The sequence below is a fragment of the Acomys minous genome (assembly GCF_964271855.1).
Source record: "Acomys minous genome assembly, chromosome: 17".
Classification (NCBI taxonomy): domain Eukaryota; kingdom Metazoa; phylum Chordata; class Mammalia; order Rodentia; family Muridae; genus Acomys; species Acomys minous.
Window position 1 is genome coordinate 54,732,738 of NC_140500.1, and position 20,815 is coordinate 54,753,552.

The 20,815-nt window shown below is 52.4% G+C and overlaps 1 long non-coding RNA gene across 1 annotated transcript; it reads right to left on the reverse strand.

The window, feature by feature from the left end:
* Positions 1-10,227: 10,227 nt before the first annotated feature.
* On the reverse strand, positions 10,228-20,769 carry LOC311587904. Its single transcript, XR_014775998.1, has 4 exons — positions 20,681-20,769; positions 13,479-13,664; positions 12,986-13,128; positions 10,228-10,413 (listed from the first exon to the last, which is right to left on the reverse strand). It is a non-coding gene; the product is annotated as an uncharacterized lncRNA (long non-coding RNA).
* Positions 20,770-20,815: the final 46 nt, after the last annotated feature.

A 20,815-nucleotide genomic window follows, 5' to 3' on the forward strand; every position in this document is an offset into this window, starting at 1 on the left:
ATGCACCAGAGCTCAGAGCATCATGGGCCCCTGCATCGAGGGCAGGAATGAAAATGGCCATGAGAGGCCCAAAGCCAAGACAAGCTGTGCGTCCACCACAGGAAAGCGGAGTTTACTTATTGATCTGAGTAAGTCCTACAGCAAAGAACCCAAGCAAACTGCACCTACGCCCAGGTGTGGCCTCACCAATGGACTGCTACCCATGATGCCAAGCAGAGAGGCGACAGACTGAGTGGCTGTTTGCTTTTATTCTTTTTCTCCCTTGGGTTTGTTTGGTTCTTGAGACAGGATTTTTATGTAGTCCAGGCTGGCCTTGGACCACTTGTTTCTTTGGATTCTTTCTTAGTTTGAAGAAGTTGTCTGCTGAAGGCTATGAGCCAAGAGGTTGTTCACCAATCTGTGGCCCCACTGAGAAGTGGTGTTGCCTTTAAGAGATGGGAGGATGCGTTTGAAGGGGATCTTAGGATCCTTGTCCTTCCTCCTTCTCTCTTGCTTTTCTTGCTGTGCAGGGGTGCTTTGCCTACCTGTGTTTGCACACCACATGCAAGCCTGGTGCCTGAGGAGTTGAGAAGAGGGCATCAGACTCCCTGGAACTAGGTGGTTACTGATGGTTGAGAGCCACCATGTGGGTGCTGAGCACTAAATCCATCCCCTCCGTAAGAGCAGCAAAGGCTCTTAACCTCTGAGCCATAGCTTCAGTCGCCCCTCCTCCCCCCACTTCTCCCTTCACTTCCTGGAAATGATGACATGTGCAGCTTCCTCCACATGATTCCACCACCATGTTCTGCCCCATCAGATCCAAAGGTGACAAGGTCAACCAGCTGTGGACTGAGGCTCCCAGAACTGTGAGCCAAAACAAGCCTTTCTTCCTGAAAGTCATTTTTTAATTAGCTTTTCTTTTATGTGTGTATGTCCGTGTACTAAAGCGCATGCGTGGAAATGTGTGGGAATCAGTGGACAACTCCATTTTTTTTCCTTCCATCCTGTAGCTTCCAAGGAGTCAAATTCAGGCCACCAAGCGTGGCAGTAAGTGCCTTTATGCACTAAGCCATCTTACCAGCCCTATTTCCTATTTTACAGCTGATCATCTCAGGTATTTTATTACATTGATGCTAAAGTATAGTATTTATGCAAACTTCAACATTTTTCATAGTCACTTGAATTTTTTTTCCCTTGAAACTTGGTCCTTTCCCTCTCGCCTCGAAGACAGGATTTCTCTGTGTAGCCTTTTCTGTCCTAGACTCACTTTGTAGAGCAGGCTGCCTCGAACTCACAGCAATACACTTGACTCTACCTCCCAAGTGCTGGGATTAAAGGCATGCGCCACCATGCCTGGGCTTGAGACTTGGTGTTATGTAGTCCAACCTGGCCTCCCTATATAGCTGAGGATGACCTGGAGCTCCTGATTTCCCTTGCTTTCATCTCCAGAGTCCTAGGCTGACCTATGTGCACCACCGTACCTGGTCATATCCACCTGATTGTTAACCTTGATGGTGTTACTCTTGGCAGCCCTACACTTTTTAAAAGTGTCACACGAACACTAAAGTGCTGGGACAGCAGGCAGTTTGTCCTCTTTCAGTGAAACACACCTAAGTTTGGGCACAAGGCAAAGGGCAAAGGGCCAGGGGCGGTGCAGGAAGAGAGCAGGCACCGGGCCTAGCTGCCTGTCTGGCCTCTGCTTCGCTCAGTAGCTCAGCACAGGGTGCAAATTGCAGTTTTGTAAATTGATTTCATTCCCAATGCACCAGGGAGCCTGTCACACAAAGAAACCCCAGAGCAAATTCATTTATTAATTGATTCAGCAAATATTTATCGAGTGCTTGTTTTATTCACAGAGCTGTGAGCCCCTTTGGAACCTAAGCATTTATGTCATAGAGTGAGTGAATTCTTTCTCATTGGCCACATCGGCCTGTGTTTCAAGATACTGATACTTTTCAAATGGCATTTGTTGTTTTTTTTTCTCATCCTCTTTCAAAGGTAGCACATGCTCACTGTGGAGTATTTAGGAAGGAGGATTAAAAAGCAAAGTGGAGAAAATAAAACCAATGTATCTATCAACTACGTTGTTTACAAGTATGTATTCACACTTCTGTGTATGCAACATGTGTATGTGTGCTTACACATAATGTAGAGTCCAGAGGCTAACATTGACTTCCTCCATCATTTCCCACTTAGTCAGTAAAGTGCTTGCTGAGATGGTTTATTTCAGTACAAGTGGGAGTGACAGGGATAACTTGAGTTCAATTCCCTAGCACTCACATTATAGTGTGTGTGTGTGTGTGTGTGTGTGTGTGTGTGTGTGTGTGTGTGTAATATGCACAGTGTTGAGTGCCTATAATCAGAGCACTGGGGATGCAGACACAGGGGGATCCCTGGGGCTGGCTGACCAGCTAGTCTAGATGGCTCTAGGTTCAGCAGGAGGCCTTGTGTCAAAAATAAGGGGAAAAGTGATGGAAGAAGACACTTAATAGCAACCTCTGGTCTACACACACACACACACACACACACACACACACACACACACACACACATCAAATAAGTACTTTTTAAAGCCAGTCACAAGAGGATAAGTACCATGTGACTCCCTAGTGTGTGCTCCCTAGAGGCTCGGGTTCATAGGAAGTAGCAGGATGGGCTCCAGGGCCGGGAGACAATGGAGAGTTGATGCTTAGTAAGGACAGAGCTTCATTTTGGGCGGATGGCGTGGCTGCAAGGCTTCCTATTAGAATTTTCATGATGAAGCTGGGTGTGGTGGCGCCCGCCTTTAATCCCAGCACTCGGGAGGCAGAGGCAGGTAGATCCTTGTGAGTTCGAGGCCAGCCTGATCTACAATGCGAGTCCAGGACAGCCAAGGCTACACAGAGAAACCCTGTCTTGAAAAACCAAACAAACAAACAAAAAAGCAAATAGTGTTCCCAGATTGGGACTTTGTGTGGCCTTAAGATGATTTCAGTCCATAACAGCCCATTCTCTGAGCACAGCTGGGTCGCTGCACCCTTGCCCCCTGATTCTTGTCTTGCCCCGCCTCCACATGAAGTAGACAGACAGCAGGGTTAACTGTGATAACTGTTAACGACCCAGCGAAGAAACAGAAGACCTGGCCCTCGGTGACACGCTGACCAAGAGGGCCACAGGCTCTGTTACAGCTCTGAGTTTAGGAAAAAAGCCTGTGGTCAACAAGAGTAGAAGCAGAAGCAGCCAGCCTCAGAAAGGGGCTGGCCCACATTCCCTCTCCTGCCTAAGAGGCAGGAGTGACCTCTGGGGGAGCTGGAGGTACCAACCTCTGACAGGCAGTCCAGAAACTCTGACTGCAAGGATGCTGTGCATCCTTATTGTCATTGACCCAGGTGAGCCCTGATTGGCTGTGTGCATAAAATGAGGAAAGAATAAGGACTAACAAGTGGAGAGTTCGCTAAACTTAGGCAGCTTCTTAGTCCCAGGGGCTTTGCCCCTCTTTCTCCTCCCCATTGGTTTGCCACAGAAGAGAGAAAGGTGTTTTGTGGGTGTGGTATTGAGCAGGGGTGGGGCTGAACCTGATGCTTTTGCTGTTCCAGATGCTCTCTGACCACACTTGTGGTCCCTCTTTCCATCACCAAATCTGGCTTAGGGTAGGATGACCGGTGTAGCAGTGACTCTACCTAACCACAGGCTCTCTTTAAAAAAAAAAAAAAAAGGCTTTCCCCAACTCACAGGGTTCTCACAAGGTGGGTGGTGTGCCAAAACCCAACCTGGATCCCAGCACCCTGTGTGGCCTGCACTGCCTCCACAGAAACTCCAAGTTCCCTCCGGGAATAGAGGACAGTGCTCTGAGTCTGCCTCACTCCTTTGGATGCACAGAATGCTGTGGAGGTGTAGGGAGGCTCCCCTCCCTCTGAACTGCTGTATCTGGACCACCTGTCAGAACCAGTTGCACTTACATCATTGAAAATACCACTCAAGGGTCTTCTGCAGCATCCAATACTACATAGCCTTCCCTTGTACGAACACAAAGAAAGATGATTTAAGCCCCCCACCTTGTGGTTGTTTTAAACTTTTACTATTATAATTGTCCCTACAGGGAACATACGCATAGCTAAATCTTTACTCGCTTAATTACTACCTTGGAATAAATTACTAGATCTGGAATTAATGGTTCAAAAGACACAAGCATGTAAAGGCTTTTTTTTTTAATACATATTGCCAAATTGACCTAGCAAAAAAATGTACTAAAACCTGCCCTCACACCTGAAGCGAGGGCCACGCCCCTTCCCTATGCATGTCCCAGCACCCCCTGCCCCCAGCAGACCTCACCCCTCCCTCAGCTTAGCTTGTGCTTTTCCTCATCTGCCAATCACACAGTGGTTGTTTTTAAGCACCTTATGGCTGTGCTAGGAATGTTCCGGGTTTATTAGCCACTCATGGTTTCAAGTCTTTTGTCAGAGTTCTTTGTCCGTCTCCCTATGGAGGGGGCCTCCTCTCCTCTCCGTAATGGCCTACAGAGAGCTGAGAAGTACCTGCCTTCCTGAAGCGGGGCCCAGCTGCAATCCGTACCCTCTCTGGTTGCTATGCAGATGTGCCAGTGGAGGGGACCAGTCGCCATGGCCACAGATGCCCGGGTCTCCGCGAGAAGCTATCGGGGAGAGGTTGCCATGGTGATGCTACCCAAGCGGGGCCTGGCTCCCCGCCCACCATGCAAGGCTTTGAGGGCTGTGAGGAGGAGGCAGGGGGTTCCACAGCGGCGCGCCCGCAGCGCCCAGCCTGAGGAGCCAGCAGCTTAGACTATGGCATCCTGAACATGGCGATGCGTGATAAGATGAAAGCTGAAGCTGCTCATCCCAGAACTTAAAAGTCATGTCCCTCGGCCAGACCCGAGAGTCCTCAAGGCGCTAAACGGAACGCTTTGTGAATAAAATCGGGATTATCTTGTGATTGGCACAGTCACGGTGCGTTATTTGTGTGAAGTGTGTTTAAAGGACTGGCTTGTTAGAGTAACATTCAAAACACACACCAGATCTTTAAAAGCGTGCCTTTGAGTTGTAATTGGCAGGATTCTCAAAAACAATGAGGGGGAAGTGTCAGGCCTTTTGGAGACAACCTGCCCTTCATTTTACAGATGAGTTGTGTACCCCAAAATCCATGTGATAAACTCCTCCCCCTCATAATTTCAGGAAGGGTCGGCACTTAGAGATAGCCTTTAAGGAACTAATTAAGTGAAAATGAAGCTTTGGGGTGATCCTATGTCCTTGTGAAGAAGAGGTGACATAGACACACACAGAGGGAAGATGTGGGGAACACACCTGGGGAGGTGGCATCCACCAGAAAAAGAAAGTGGACATCAGAAGAAACCAGCCTTGACTGCTCCCCCTACGCCTGCTTCCCAAACACTCTAAGCTGTCCCTAGGACATGGCCGACAGCTCACTGCTTTGCTTACTTCTTTGGGGAAATTGAGTCAGCTCTGTTCCACCTCCATGGTGAGGCTGAAAGGAAGATGTCACCACTCTCGAATAGCCTTGGCTCTGGCTCTCTTTGGCAGGCCTGCCCAAGGTTAGGGATATATATATATATATATATATATATATATATATATATATATATATATATATATATATATATATATATATTTTTTTTTTTTTTTTTTTTTTTTTTACTCGTTGTGCATTCAATGACCTCACTTACATTCTCCCAATGCTTCCCTTGCCCCAGGCCCCGGGGAAGGTGCTGGGCTGACAGAGTGTGTGCAGAGCAGACAAGTGCCCACCCTCACCTCGCATGTTACCCAGGATATGCTCTCAGAGGCTCCACAGGCAGCATAGTGTTGACAGGACAGATCCCAAAGGACAGGGTGCAGTCAGGGATAGAAGAGAAGGGAACATTTGAGCCTGAAACCAGAGCGCACAGAGCAGCCGGAGGGAAGTCTGGGGGCAGAAGGAACCCTGAGTGGCTGTTCCCAGCCTGGGCTAAGTGTGGGTGCCCAGGAGACACTGCTGCCGTAGCGTAAGGGTACGGAAGCAATGAGGATGGTGTCTTAAGTTGTTCCCAAGAATATTGTGCTGAGGGCATCTCCTGTTCCCTTGCCAGCACCCTCCCCTGCCCCACCCCCACCCCATCCCCTGTCTGCAGCAAACACTGATAGAAAAGAGATGAGTGTTAGAGAGAAAACTTAGTTAGAATCTCAGCTTTGAATCAACAGGGTACATGACCTCAAGGATGCTGTGTAATAGGGGACACTGTGCACAACCCTGACTCTTCTTCTGGGCCGAGAGCAGCTGACCCTTCTGACGCAGATGAGAGGGTTGATGGCTGCCTCTGGGCTCTTAGGAAGGTGCTTCAACCAACGCCAGCCACCCTGCTAGTTCATACCCCTGTCAGAGAGAATGGGGTTATCAGAAACAGCTCGCTCTGTTCAACAACTGACAGCGGGGAGAGGGGTCAGGGGTTGGGGGGAGGTGGGCGCTGACAGACTTGGAATTAGGTACAGTTCTGCAGGAATATCCAGGGGAGTCGCTCACCTCCCAATCCCAAGTCCCCTCCCTAAATAACCTCCTGCAGGCAGCCCCCCTCAGCAATCTCTTTTCCCCTGGAAACTGGCTCCAGGCGTATTTGTTCTAATCAGCTCCCACAGACACCCAGCAGGTACTCAGCGTTCCTGCATCCTAAAGATGGAGAGGCGGTGTTTGCAGGCTGCTAGCCCAGGCCGTGGGTACGTGGGTGTGCTCCGGACTCACCTCACTCTTCTCCTTGCCTGACCTTGCCAAGCTACAGGGCCCCACTGCGCTCTGGCCAGGGCCTCACAGCGTTGGCTCAGCCGGCAGCTCCTCCCTGACTTCTCTGGCTGCTCCTGGTTCCACTCTGCTCAGGACGCTGTCTCTCACTCACTCCCATCTCTGGCCTTGTCTCCAGGAGGATATCCTAGAAGCCAACACCTACTACAAAGATTTAGGTGCCCACGAAACGATTGATTTTTTTTAAAAGTGCCTCCAGGGGAAACAGCTGGGGAAGGGAAGAGCTAGGGAGACAGTAAAGAGGAGGAGCCTGAAGGAGCCTCCCTGTGTCCCCACACCATACACCAGGGCAGGACTTCCCGTCCTCACCCCACATCACCCAACACCTGGGCACCCCGTGCCTATCTGCATTAGACAGATGCTTGCTGTTGAACTAGGAAAGGATACCCCAAGTTGATGGCAAGGTCTGTGGAGGACTCTAGACCAGGTTAGAGGCATTACCCTGTTTTTTTGGGGGGAGAGGTTGTTTTGTTTTGTTCTTTTTTTAAATATTTTTTAATTTAATTTTAATTTATGTGTGTTGGTGTGAGGGTGTCAGATCTTGGAGTTACAGGCAGTTATGAGCTGCCATGTGGGTGCTGGGAATTGAACCCGGGTCCTTTGGAAGAGCAGGCAGTGCTCTTAACCACTGAGCCATCTCTCCAGCCCCTGTTTTGTTTTTTCAAGACAGAGTTTCTTTGTGTAGCCTTGACTGTCTTGGACTCGCTTTGTAGACTAGGCTGGCCTCAAACTCACAATGATCCGCCTGCCTCTGCCTCCCGAGTGCTGGGATTAAAGGCATGTGCCACCACGCCCGACTTACCCTGTTAATTTGGACCAAATGTTCCTCCTCCTTATAGCCTCCAGCCCCAGGAAGGCGGCATGCAGCCCAGGGGTCCTCTGCACCACTTGTCCCACATCTGGCAATCCATCCCACCACTGTGCAACCCAGGACCAGATGATACAGCTTCCCCTTAGGAGATGTATGGTTTGGGTATTAGGAACTTGTCCCCTTGGGGAGAGGTCCAGCAGGGACAATGACATTGATCCCATTCTGACACAGCTGAAGTTCACATTCAAAAACAACCGTGAGATCAATCACTGTAGGTGTGGACTACTTTAGACAGACTCCTGAGAGCCCTGGCCATGGGGGCTTCACCGTTAGACGGCAGCTGACTGGAACACAGTCTTGAGTCTGTCTCATTCTCTATCACATCTGTGGGAATAAAAGATCAAGACACTGGGCATCTGCCCGCTGACTCCCCTCAGCTTCACACTGGCCTGTGGTAGCCTTGAGCTTGGTGCTGGCTCACATGTCTTTGTCCTGACAGACGTCAGCACGGAAGCTGACACAAGATGGGGAATGGGAGCTTGTTTTCTATGGGTTCACAAGTGTGGATGAGCCTACCCACAGAGAGCAGGAGGAAAAGCCGCCCCTGAGTCCAGGCATATCCTGATAGTCAAACCTCATTTGCCAACCGGGCCAGCAGGGGCCGGGCGTGTTCCACAGGTGGACTCCAAAACTAACACCTCAGGAAGGCTGTGGGCAGAAAGGAGCCAGGACAGAGACTCTGCGCCCCTCTGTTCTTTCTAGAAAATGTTCAGGGCCCTTCTTACATCCAAGGTGCCAGGCATCCTCTGCGACCACTGCCTGGCGCTCAGCCCTTCTGCCTCCGGTGTAAAATGGAGGCGCTCGTTCCTCCTCGCCATGAGCTCGCTCCAGCATGGCACAGCATGGAGCTCGCTGAAACACTCCGAGGACTCGGCACGGGGCTTGGCACGCACGCACGCAGCAAGTGCTAAATGAGTCTGGCTATTCTTAGATTCCGGGGCTGCTGTTCTGGTGGGTGAGATAGAGAACTAAAAAGTCAGTGAGCGGTAGGATCACCCTGAGAGGAGTTAAGTGCCACCAACCAAAGTAGTCATCGGGAGCGCAGGGCAGGAGGGTGGTGGTCTTGTGCACCAGCTGGAATACCACAAAGCAGGAGAGCATCGGAGAGGGGACTCGAACCTCAGAAGAAAGTAATAGGTCATGGAGAACCACGCAGAGGCACTTGAGCTGCCTCCTTCCCATTCCTGGAAGCACTGACCCTCCTCTCTGTGGTACTGGCTTCCAGGGAAGGGAGAAAGAAAGCAAACACCTCCACCTAGCCCCACAGGCCTTCCGTCCTCTGACCGGCTCCACGGCAGGCCCGGACTGGAGGTTCTAAGGCCTTAGACTCTGAGGCCAACCAGAGTCACACCCACAACTGTCACACTGTCGTCTTGTCTTCACCTCAGCCAAATGAGGCTCGTGGAAGCCCACGGAGGCTCCTCAGACAGTAGGAGCAGCTTCTGTGAGAGGGTAAGCGTGTCTTAGGACGTGGGACCTCAGCGACCCTCTGGCTACCTGGGAAGCTCAGATGAGGAAGAGTTTACACAGAAGACAGAGCAGCAGACAGATGAGGTGTCTGTTGGGCTGACATGGGCTCACAGTAGCAATTTTCTCAATGCCCCTCCTCCACCTCCCCCCATTCCCCTCCCCCTCCAAGCTCTCCCCTCAAGAAAACAGTTTTCTTTTATTTATTTTATTATTTTTTTTTTTGAGAGGCTACCATTGACTGGAGTCCCCAGTTGCTAGATGATGAGAGCTCAGTCTGGCAGGCAGAGCAGGGGGAGGGCAGGGGCTGGTGGGCTTGATCCCCCCACCCCCACCCTCCTTCGAGCCCTGCAGACAGCTGGGCACACAGACCCATAGCCACCGGCAGGCAGAAGCAGACAATGGGAGATGCAAGCGCTGGGCCCCTATAGCATACTCTCACCATCAGAGCGCACCCAAACAATCCCAGGCTCCCGTATACAAACACCCCACCCCACCACCCCCACCCCCACCACCCAGGCAGACACAGCAGGAAGACAGGAGGCTTGGATTCACACAATACAGGCACAGGTGCACCCCAGATGCCTGCCACTCTGCCGAGGAAGGGAGGGGCCTCTCCAGGCTATACCAGAGCTCAAAAGGACCCCCCAGCGCAGGGACAATAGGACACCCAAGGAGAACTACATCCTCTTTAGAAGCATGCTGCCCAACCCATTTCTTCCTCCCACTACATCTGGGAGAATAGAGGACATCTTCAGTCAGAGCCAGGCTTTGTGTGCCAGTTTATCTTGCAAGGGACACTGAAAATGCCCTCTGCCCCTGTGGTCCACTGACCCCTTCAAGCAAATACCCCATGAATGTTCGGGGGGCACTGTAGGGAAGGAAACACATTCCAAGGTTCTGGGAGTACACACAGACACACACACACACACACACACACACACACACACACACACACACACACACTTGAGCTGGCCTCATACAGAGATCTGCCTACCTGTCTCCCAAGTGCTGGGGTTAAAGGCACATACCACCACCTCCAGTGAGTGACCCTGGGACTTTTACAGAGGAGATGGGGCACATTGTATCCCAAGAGACCCTGACCAGGAGTGGTATGTGATCTGCCAAGAGCCAATGGTCCAGGGCTGAGGGAGAAGAACCGTGATCTGGAGACCCTCCTCATGGCCGTGATCTGACAAGAAGCACGTTGAGGAAAGGAGGGTTGGTTGTGGCTCACAGGCTGAGGGTGCAGCCCATTATGACTGGAAGTCCCAGTGTCCGGAACACGAAGTGGCAGCTTGCAGTGCATCCATCTACAGTCGGGGAAGCAAGGAAAGGTGAACGCTGGTGCTCAGGCCAGGACCCCAGTGTGCAGGAAATGACGCCGTCCACATCCAGGCTGGGTTTTTCTCCTCCTCTGCTGAACTCTGGGAACGCCTTGCACAGTGCCAGCCCAGAAGTGGGTTCCCTTGCTGATTCTAAATCCAGTTGCTTTGAACTGTAAATTAACCCTCACAGGGAGCCACACGGGCTGCTGCACGGGGACGCGGACAGGGGGTGGGGGTGGGGCAGGATAGCCAGCAGGGAACTCAGTGCCTGAGAAGGCTTGCATTCTGGGACAGGCTGGTCTGCGGAGCCTGAGTGCAGAAGACAGCAGGCTGAACCAGGGATGGCCTTGGGGACTGAGGGGGGTAAAAAAAAAAAGATGTGCAATTTGTCAGGTGCTAGGCAGAGTGAAGTGCCTTCCATTCCCTGAATAAATCCCAACTCTTGGTCCTCTCCTTCAGCGAGCGTGCCCATATCTGTCAACATAGCAGTCGAGATCCACTCTTGCCCTCTGAGACCACTGGTGGCGGCTCCTGACCTTTGACCTACACTGTGGTGTTGGGTAGGAGCAAGGGGGAGGATGGGAGCCATGGACCAGTTGTGGCCTGAAACAGCTGAGCCGTCAGGTCAGGCTTCCAGGGCAAGCCAGCACCCCACATATGCGCGACACCTTCCGCCTGGGCAGGTGTGATAGCACACTGTAGCTCAGGAGTCTCAACCCTCCGCGCAGGCCCGGCCACAGCAATTATACTCCAAGAGCGCGCTAGGAACTTTACAGCTACCACAGGCTATGAGAACAAAATATTAGAATTTCTATTGTGTGTCTCCCCCAAAGAAAAACGAATTGGCCTATGAGGCCATACAAAGGTACAATTCCCTCATCAGGCAGCCCCATCCCCTCACAGGGAAACATGACAGAACGGAGCTGGCCTCTCTCTCTCTCCCTGGCTCATCCTCCTTCACGTGGCCCGTAAGCAGATTTGTGGATTGTCATTTCTGGATTTAATTAAACTAACCCTAACAAAATGAGCAAGTGGCTTAAGGAATGTCCTGTGCAGGAAACATGGTTGAAGATAAGGGAAACAAAAGCTTAGCGAAAGGCTCGGCGGGGGATGCGGCATTGGCCATGTCTGTTCCCCTGCGCTTCGTGCACATGGATGCTGACGGACCTGGAGGTTTCCCCTCCCCCCGGGGGACAGCTACACTTCATGCCCTATGTATGACAAACAAAATACATGCTGACAGCCAAGTAAAAGCTGAAGGGTGCGCACACTCCTTCCCCAGGGCTGCCCACACTGCAGGTCTCTGGAAGGTCAACCCATTATATATGAATTTGTATTACAGCAAAGATGAAAGTGCAGTAAAAATGTTAAGCATCTTGGGCTTTTAAACTATTTTGAAAATAGTTGTAAGGCTTATTACTGAAGAATCACAAACACACACACACACACACACACACGCTCAAGTTCCGGAAAACTCTCCCCTAGCTCCCCCTAGTGGTAACATGTCACATAACCAAGGTGCACTTAAAAAGCTAAGAAATGGATATTGCAAACTGGGCGTGGTGGCACAGGCCTTTAATCCCAGCACTAGGGAGGCAGAGGCAGGTGGATCACTGTGAGTTTGAAGCCAGCGTGGTCTACAAAGTGAGTCTAGGACAGCCAAGGCTACACAGAGAAACCCTGTCTCGAACTCCCCCTGCCCCCCGCAAAGAAGAAATGGATATTGCTATATAATGGGAGAGTAGTTTTGATGTGTCATGAATGCCTGAGAGGATACAAGAGAAGTCTACTTCACCCCTGTGGTTTCTCAAAGCCCACAACTCCAGTGCAGGAGTGAGAAAGCACCACACAGTCACCAAACTCAGGGACTTTCCTAAAGAAATTGGCAGTCTTCTTTCAAAGCCAAAAACGTGATAGTAAGGAAAGACTGAAGAACAGCGCCTGGTAGATAGCGGAGACCTGGACACCGCCATTCCTGCTGAGCTACCCCAGCTTACTCTCTCCCCCTCCCTCTCCCCCTCCCCCGCCCCAACACCAATGGGAACCTCAAAGCCTCAGCTGACTGTGTCATGGCACCTGCAATGTAGGAGCCTGGCTTATTCCCTGGAACACAAAAGAACGTGAGTGGAAAAACAGGGCGTCTCAGCATCGGTGAGCGGGGATGCTGGGGCTTCGCTCTGGACTCTGGAACACTGTAGACATTCACTTCTGTTGAAGTTGTATCTGCCAGCTGTCAATCAAGTTGGTGTTTGACTTGTGACTGAGCTAAAGGCAAGCTTGGTCAAGAGACAAGGCAGCGGCCAGTCTGGATGGCCTCGACCACAGAGTCTGAAAGGCCTGATGCAGTCAGAGCAAGGCTCTGAGGTCCCAATAGTATACATGGGTGAGGCAGAAAGCAAGTTATGTCCAAGTGATAGGAGACAGATGTGCCTTAGTGAGCCCTGTGATGTGAGGAAATAGTGGTCTCTGAGGAGAGCATCTCGCCCCTGGAGAGCAAAAGCTAGGCCTCAGAGAGGCTCTCCTGGGAGACAACATCTGTCATGTGGTACAGACCCACCTCAAAAAGTTGGCTCCAGAGGGCCGTGCACACACTGACATGGCATCACATGAGTTAACGCAGGAGGGGTGCGGAGCCAGGAGCTCAGCTTGCCACTGTGTCTCTGTGCTTGAGTCATCAGCATGTTCCGAGCCTCCTCCTTCCTGTTCAATGAATAAAGGAGACAGATTGCAGGAGGTAGAGCCACTGGCTGGATGCAGCCGGGCGCTTGAGCCCCTTTTCCCACCCTGCAGGCTTCTCTGAGTCTCTGGCAGAGATAGGTAAGCGGTACTCTGGTCCTGAGTTCCCAGTCCACCAGCTCCCTGCTGAATCTGGCTCCCCGGTTAATAATGTCAGTGGCCCAGATCAAGTGGGGACCAGCAGGAGGGGGCTCTGCTATAGTTACTGCTGCTGGGAGCCACTCCTGACTTGCCAGTATTAAATAGTTGCCATTCCTTCCGGTGCTCAGCTCAGAAGGACAGTACTTCACACAGAGCCCAGCAGGGTAGCTCACCTCCACAGGTCTGAGGCTGCCGGGAGGGGCAGAGGGGCTGGCAGTGATTACAGCCACCGAGAGTTCCAGTCACCTGGAGCTTCTTCATCACGTGCATCACTGGGGGCTGGGATGCAGGCTGGGTGGCTGGCTCCATGCGGCCTTCCTGCTTGGCCTGGACCCGGAGCCTTGGTTCCCATGGGGATGCTACAAAGAAGGCCAAAGTCTGACACTCACCTCTAAGCAACATTCTGTCCAAGTTACGGAAATCAGGAAGGTTGGCCCAGATCCAAATCCGAGACCAGCCCTTGACAGGGACAAGAAGCCGTTGCAATGGATCCTGTGAGCCAGAGCATGCTCTGACCTATTTTAAGAAATGCCTCTTTCTGCAGGGTCCTCATGGCCCTGTGTCTATGCCCTGGTTCACACAAGGACCTTCCTTCTGGCCCCGTGCCACCACTGCAGTGTTGATCCAGCCCACAATGTGGTCTGCTGGCCTCGGTCTCCCCACCTGACACTTCACTTGGCACAGTATCCCATAGAAGAGACCCAGCTCCTGGCCTGCAGCATCCTCTGGAGCAAGCCGTATTGCATGAGGCTCTGACCACAGAGCCAGCTTATGTCATCCACGGTATGAGGGTGGGTGTGGGGTGGGGTGGCTCCTCTGTCTCCCTCTGCCTTAGCCCGCACCTCACTCCTCTATACACCCCCAGCCTTCACCAGCTTGGCCAGTAGTCCTGCTTCTTCCCTGAGCCCAGACCTGAGGACTTTAGTCCTGTGACCCCAGTTATGCTTCAGTGTCTCCACTGTAGGGTTAGTGTCCATGGAACTTCTCAGAGATGGAGCCAACTGTTAGGATCCTGTCCCAGTCTGCCTAGCAACCTGTGGTGTCATTGCCTACCTGACACTGGGCGTGTTCCTGCCCACCTACCTCTCTCTCTTGCTCTCCCTCCTCCATTCTCTTCCTCGGTTCTCTCCTCCTCCTCCTCCTCCTCCTCCTCCTCCTCCTCTTCTTCTTCTTCTTCTTCTTTCTCTCTCTCTCTCTCTCTCTCTCTCTCTTTCTCTCTCTCTGTGTCTGTGTGTATCTATCTCTCTCTGTCTCTCTCTCTGTCTCTCTCTCTGTCTCTCTCTCTCTCTCTCTCTCTCTCTCTGCACTACCTCCTTGTCTGCCCACCTGCCATGCTCATATAATAAACGTCTCCATATCAGATCTGCTGCCTAGCATCTTACTTTTTTAATCATTAAAACCAATACCTGCCAGCGTCTTACCCTCCCCTCACGTCATAGGTCAAGCAAGAACACAGCCCTGCCCCTGTAGAGTTCAATCCCAGGATGTGGGGCACCTAGACTGTGTGACCCAGGGAACCAGCTTCTTACCCTCCCCTCATGGTCATAGGTCAAGCAAGAACACAGCCCTGCCCCTGTAGAGCTCAATCCCACGATGTGGGGCACCTAGACTGTGTGACCCAGGGAACCAGCCTGGAGCTAGAGCCAGGTGGAGACATGTCCAAACCCTGAAAATCTCAGTCTTGAGTCTGGCAAAAGTAAGGTCGCTCCCTCCCTGTTCTGTGCCTGCATGCCCCAGCTCATGCAGTCTTGCCGACCCTCGAGATTCTTGAGGTAGTCACATAGCCTAACACCTGGAATTCCTCTCCATGCAAATGAAGCATTCCCAGCACCTCGGTCCCACCCAATGATGTTCACTCACCCAAACCCCCTACCCATTTCCCCAAGGTATAGTCTTTATCCCCTTCCCCTCCCCCCAGTAAAGAGGAGCTGTGTCACTGAAAGGGCTGTGTCCCTGAAAGAGCTGCATTGAATACATGCACGTGTGTACACACACACACACACACACACACACACACACACACACACACACACACTGCCCTGCCCTGGGCATTCACTGCTGGACTGGGATCCTGCAAAGCCACCAACCAGCTAAGTTTCATCCTTTGGGATCCAGCTTTGGTACCTAAACCTCCAAGAGGAAGAAGCAGGACCAGGGCTCCAGACCAACACCAAGAGACTCATGTTGCATAGACCCCCAAACCAGCAGATTGTGGCCAAGTGTAAAGTGGCAGGAAAAGAAGTGGGTGGGCTCTATGGCAGGCTGGAAGAGGAGTGAGCAGGGGTCCATGGGGGTGGGTGCAGGTGACGGAAAGGGGCAGGAGGCAGACCTGGGCTGGGATAGTGAACCCTGACCCTCCAGCCCCAGCTGGCCCATCAGAGCTTGGGAGGGGTGGATACCCTGCAGGGAGGGGCATGTCTCATCCGGGCAGCTCTCTGCAGCTGGAAAAGATGGTCCTACTTGTCTGATTCTGGGCAGCTCAGCAACTCCCACAGGTGCCGTGTAATTAAGACTTCCGTGGTGGATAACTCTGGGTCAAGTTAGCCAGGTTAAACCAATACTCAAGCCGAGGTCAAAAGTCAGTGCAGATGTATCCGCAAGGGTGTTTTTTTAGACAACCTTCTTATTTAAATCAATGGATTTTGAGGAACTCGGATCACCGTCTACTGCACAGTGGGTCTCACTTCATCCATCAAGGCCAAAGAAAGCAGAGGCTGACCTCCCCTGAAGAAAGGAAGACTTCCGGATGCTCTCAGATTTGAACAGCAAGGTACCTCTTTCCAGCTGCCCAGACAGCTCCAAGATGCTTAACCTGAGCAGGAGTTGGGGGTGGGGGAGTTATCTCTCTCCCCTTTTTCCTCATGGCTGTGTGGATTTCCTTCTCTAAGGAACAGTCATTTACACAGAGGGACTTGAGGGCAACTAACTTGGCAGCTTATTGCCAGCCAGCTTGGCTTGGGAGCCAGAGACTCCCCGCCTAATGCAGAGGGGCTGCAGGGGCCAACTCTGTGGGCCTTGTAAGAGGTGATAAACTGCTGTTTGTCCTGAGGAGTTAGGAGGGAGGCAACCAGGTGTAACATGGAGGGTGGAGGTCCCTGAGGAAGGGGATGCTGTGGCCTGTGTGAGAGGTGACAAGCACAGCGAATAAGGCTGGGAGCATGGGTGACTGGATTCTGTTTTGAGGTTGACTCTAAAAGTCAGGGTACTGGCTCTGAGCTTTGAAGCAATGAGGGGGGTCATGGTGGAATGAGGATGTGATCAGAGTTTAAAGAACTCCAGAGAATCCTGTCACAGTGGGATGGCATGAGAGCAGCAATCCCCACCCTAGCCCCCCGCCCCCCGCCCACTGTCCCTTAAAGCAGGCTAAGCTTTGGTTACACATGAGTAGAGGGGCCATCTTTATCCTAGCCACCCTGTGGCCTGTGGGTGTAGACACCTGTGCTCTAGGCAAAAAGACCTCAGCAGCCCCTGGCCTGGTGAGCCAGGTCCCTTGCAAAGGGAGCAAGACCAGAGCCAAAGGAAACGGAGCCTGAGGAACTCAGGCGAGCTAAAGAGAGAAGACACAAAATAATTAGTGAGCAGAGTGTGTAATTAAGTGCTAAATTGTGTGTTTCAGACTGGCTGCGCTGCGGGAGTGTGGGGTGGAGGAGTCACACCACACTGCAGTGGCTGAGGAAGGAAGACACGGGGAAAGGTGCTTCCACAGAGAGACGGTCTGGTCTCCCGGTCTCTCGGGTGTGTGGGCAGTGGTAGTAGGTGGGGCCAGATTACAGTGAGGAGGGGTGCTAAGGAGGGAAACCCCAGAACAGTAGCGGAGGAGCACAGTCCATGAGCCAGGAACCCCCAACACCCCACGCCAGGCCTTTAGGTGCCATGCCTGTGAAACATGGTTACTTGTACTTAGGGACATCCGTAGCACTCAGCTGTGTTCAGGCCTGGGACAGGGTCTAGAACTGGGAACGCTAGGCTGATAAGTGGGTGGACAGGAAAGCAGGCAGGCAAGGGAGACCTGGATGGGAAGGTAGACAACTGTTTTTGGCCCCCTCGCCTGGCCCTGCAGCAGAACCCTGGGGCAAAATCCCACCCACTCTTAACTTTATCCTCCAGGAGTGTAGAGCTGCATGGTAGGCTTGGTTTGGTCAAGACTCAAGGGCCCTGCATGACAGGGGGACATCGCTGAGGCTCAAACATTCAGAGTTCACAGCTGGGGCAGGAGAGGGCCTGGTTGAGAGGCAAGCTATGATGGTCAGGCTCCAATAGGGACAGGCAGGGCCTGGCAGGGCACTGACGCCAGTGGCTGGGAAGGGGACCGGCGTGAAGGAAGCCTCCCCCCCTCTTCAGCTCTGTGTTTGCAGTGTGGCTTAGCACACACTGTCTGCTAAACAAATGTTATGACAGGACTTCTTGAGCACCCAGAGACAGCAGTGACACTCGGCTGTCACCAAGGGTGGCCTGCAATGGGGCACTGTCCTCCAGCCAAAGCCTCCAAGGTTCGCGCATGGGCAGAATGGAGCTAGCAGGGCAGGAGCCTTCCTTCCCTCCAGGCATGGCCCTATCCATCGACAAGGGCTGCTGCAGGCCCTGTCCTGGGACCTGGGACACAGAAGCTACCTCGCTGCAAGTGATACCCAAGTGTGGTAGGCTGCCAGCGAGAAATGAGTCCAACTTGTCCAGGACCCGTGTATAGGTAGAGCATAAAGACTCAAGGTGAGGAGATGGGCGTGGAGAGATAGCAGTCCGGGGACAGACTTCAGGGTAGAGACCCCCAACAAAGTGGAGGAACCATATAGGGATATGCAGGAAGAATATCTAGGCACAGAACAGTACGAGCAAAGGTCCTGAGGCCAAAGGATCCTGGGTGGCACCCGGATGTGTGTACTCGCCGCCAGGGGGCCACTCGAGGGGAGGGAGCAGGAGGGACAGGATCTGAGTTTAGACGGAGCAGGAGCTCTTTGGGCGCTGGGAGGAAGGGAGGTGACTGAAAGCAGAAACAGGGAAGTTAGATATTGAGGGACCGGTGGCTCTGCACAGGGAGTTGCCACAGGACGGCGGTCAGTGTGTCTAGGGCAGCGGTGACAGAATATCTTTACAGAAGTCTCAGGGGCAGGGAGATCCACAGGCTTTCAAAGAGTGTCGAGTCTCCTCATTCATTCATTCATTCATTCATTCCCTCATTCATTCATTCCCTCATTCATTCATTCCCTCATCCATTCATCCTCCACTCATTTATTTTTGCTTTTAGGGGTATGAGGAGGAAGCGATGACAGCCATGAAGATCTGGTTGTTACAGCACTGTTTGTCAGAAGTGACCTGATTATCCCTTTATCAAGAGGGTAATGAACAAACACACCACTCAGAGTCATTCAGAAAAAAAGGAGGCGGTTCTGAGACTGGGAGAGACTTTTTTTTCTTTAGAACAAATACTGCCCAGCCCTGTGCAGGCCCCTTGCGATGCTGAGACCCAACAGCCCCAGCCTAGCCCAGGCTGGACCTATAGCACCAGGGCACAGGACCAGCCAGAATGTGGAGGGAGGGCGAGGGGCGTGTGCTGAAGATGGCAACAAGGCAAAACCCAGCTGAAGAACAGCTGTAACCAGAGATGCTTGGACAGTGATCAGGGGAATGTGTTCGACAAAGCAGACAGGGTGGGGCTTGCACCAGGAGGCTGCTGGTCCCAAGAGACTTGTGACAGCTGCTGGGGGGTGTGAACTTTGCCCACTGGGCTAGGCTAGCACAGGAAAAGAACCATCCTGTCATTCCCTTAAGATAACAGTTCCCTGTGGCTCCTCCTACCTGGACCCCACCCAATGCCTTCCTCCCAGGCCAGCGCCTGCCTTCCCCCCTCTGTGCCCTAGTCCCATAACTTACTATGAGACCTTGGCAAGACCTCTGCCCACTCCGGGCCTCTGTGGAAGGCCTAAGTTCAATCTGCTCTTTGCAGAGTCAGGGACACAAGGCACAATCAGCCAGTAGCCCACAGAGGACCTTATCGATGACAGCATCCCAGCTGAGCAGCTGATTTCACTGTCTTTAAACAAAGCTTCCAGATGGGGCACTGCTGTCTGGGGGTGCGCTAGCCGGCTGCTTCAATGGTCCACTAATTGGGTCTCCAGGGAAGGCGCTGAGGAAGAGCAGCCTCTACTCCATCCATCGGCCCATCGGTCTGTCCGTCCGTTCACAAAGAGTCTACCATGTGAATGAGGATGCTGGGGGTTGTTGCAGTTAATGGGAAGGCAGTGTTGCACAGATGGGCCAGCCGGCCCACCATGCCTGCATACCCAAAGCCCATAGGGCAGAAAGTTAAGCATCTCTCAGGAGGTGAAATTGAAGCTGAAAGCTGAGACCCGGTAGGTGAGATGGGGCCGATGGACCACCTTGGGGAGTGGACTTCCAACAGGGGGTTGTAGAACAAGGCTGAGAACCAGCCTATGCTTAGGGGGGTTGAGCGCCTTCGTTTGGATTGGTGGATATGGCCAGGAAAAGGAAAGACAGCCTGTTCCTATGAATAGCCACTCCTTAGGAAGAAATGGCCCTGGGCACTAGGTACCAGGGCCAGAAAAAGTGTCACAGCTCCCTCTGCTGGGCAGGGCTTTGATGACCATCAGTGTGTTCAGTTGCTGGGTTGGGAAACTAAGGACCAGAGACTTATTCTGTATTCTGTCCTAAAGAATCTCTCTCTCTCTCTCTCTCTCTCTCTCTCTCTCTCTCTCTCTCTCTCTCTCTCTCTCTCTCATACACACACACACACACACACACACACACACACACACACACACACACCACACCTTTTTCTTCTACCTGAGAAGCTAAGAAAAATCTGTTGACAGCTCTCACGAGCTGGGAGATGTGATCCAGCACACAGGAGGTTGAGGCAGGATGGGAAATTCGAGGCCAGCATGAGGCTACAAGATGAGACTGTTGAAGAAACCAAAGTCCAGTGAGATAAAACTTCATGCAAACATGTCGCCTCCCAGTGTCGCCTGCACTGTCTGGCAGCGGTGGTTAGACACCATGCCAGGCTTTATCCCTCTTCTGCACCCAGCCTCAGCACACCAGGCTGGTACCTCCCTGGGCCACCTCTGGGAGGCTCACGATGGCCAAGAGCCTCTCTCTCCGCTGACAAGGGACCCAGGGAGCTAGCCAGTCTCCTGCCCCTGGTTCCAACACTGTCTTCTCATAGACCTGCCTACAGCCCTAGAAACAAAACCCCGTGGGATACAAATAAATTCAAAGGCCTTAACAGCTAGAGTCCATGAGCAGGGCAGTCCCACAAGGTGAAACTAAGGTTCAGTGGGGCTCAGGATATCCCAGCCAGGTACCCCAGGTGACTTATAAGATATTTAAAAAAAAAAAAAAGGAGGGAGAGCTGGAGAACCTGCATTCAGCTGTGTGATTCTGGGTGAGTCGCTGGCCACCCGGAAGCTCTGAGTCATCTTTCCAGGGAAGGCCAGGCTCCTAACAATGTCCTCGTGTCCACCGTCATGGGCAATGCAGCCAACTGCCGTGGGGA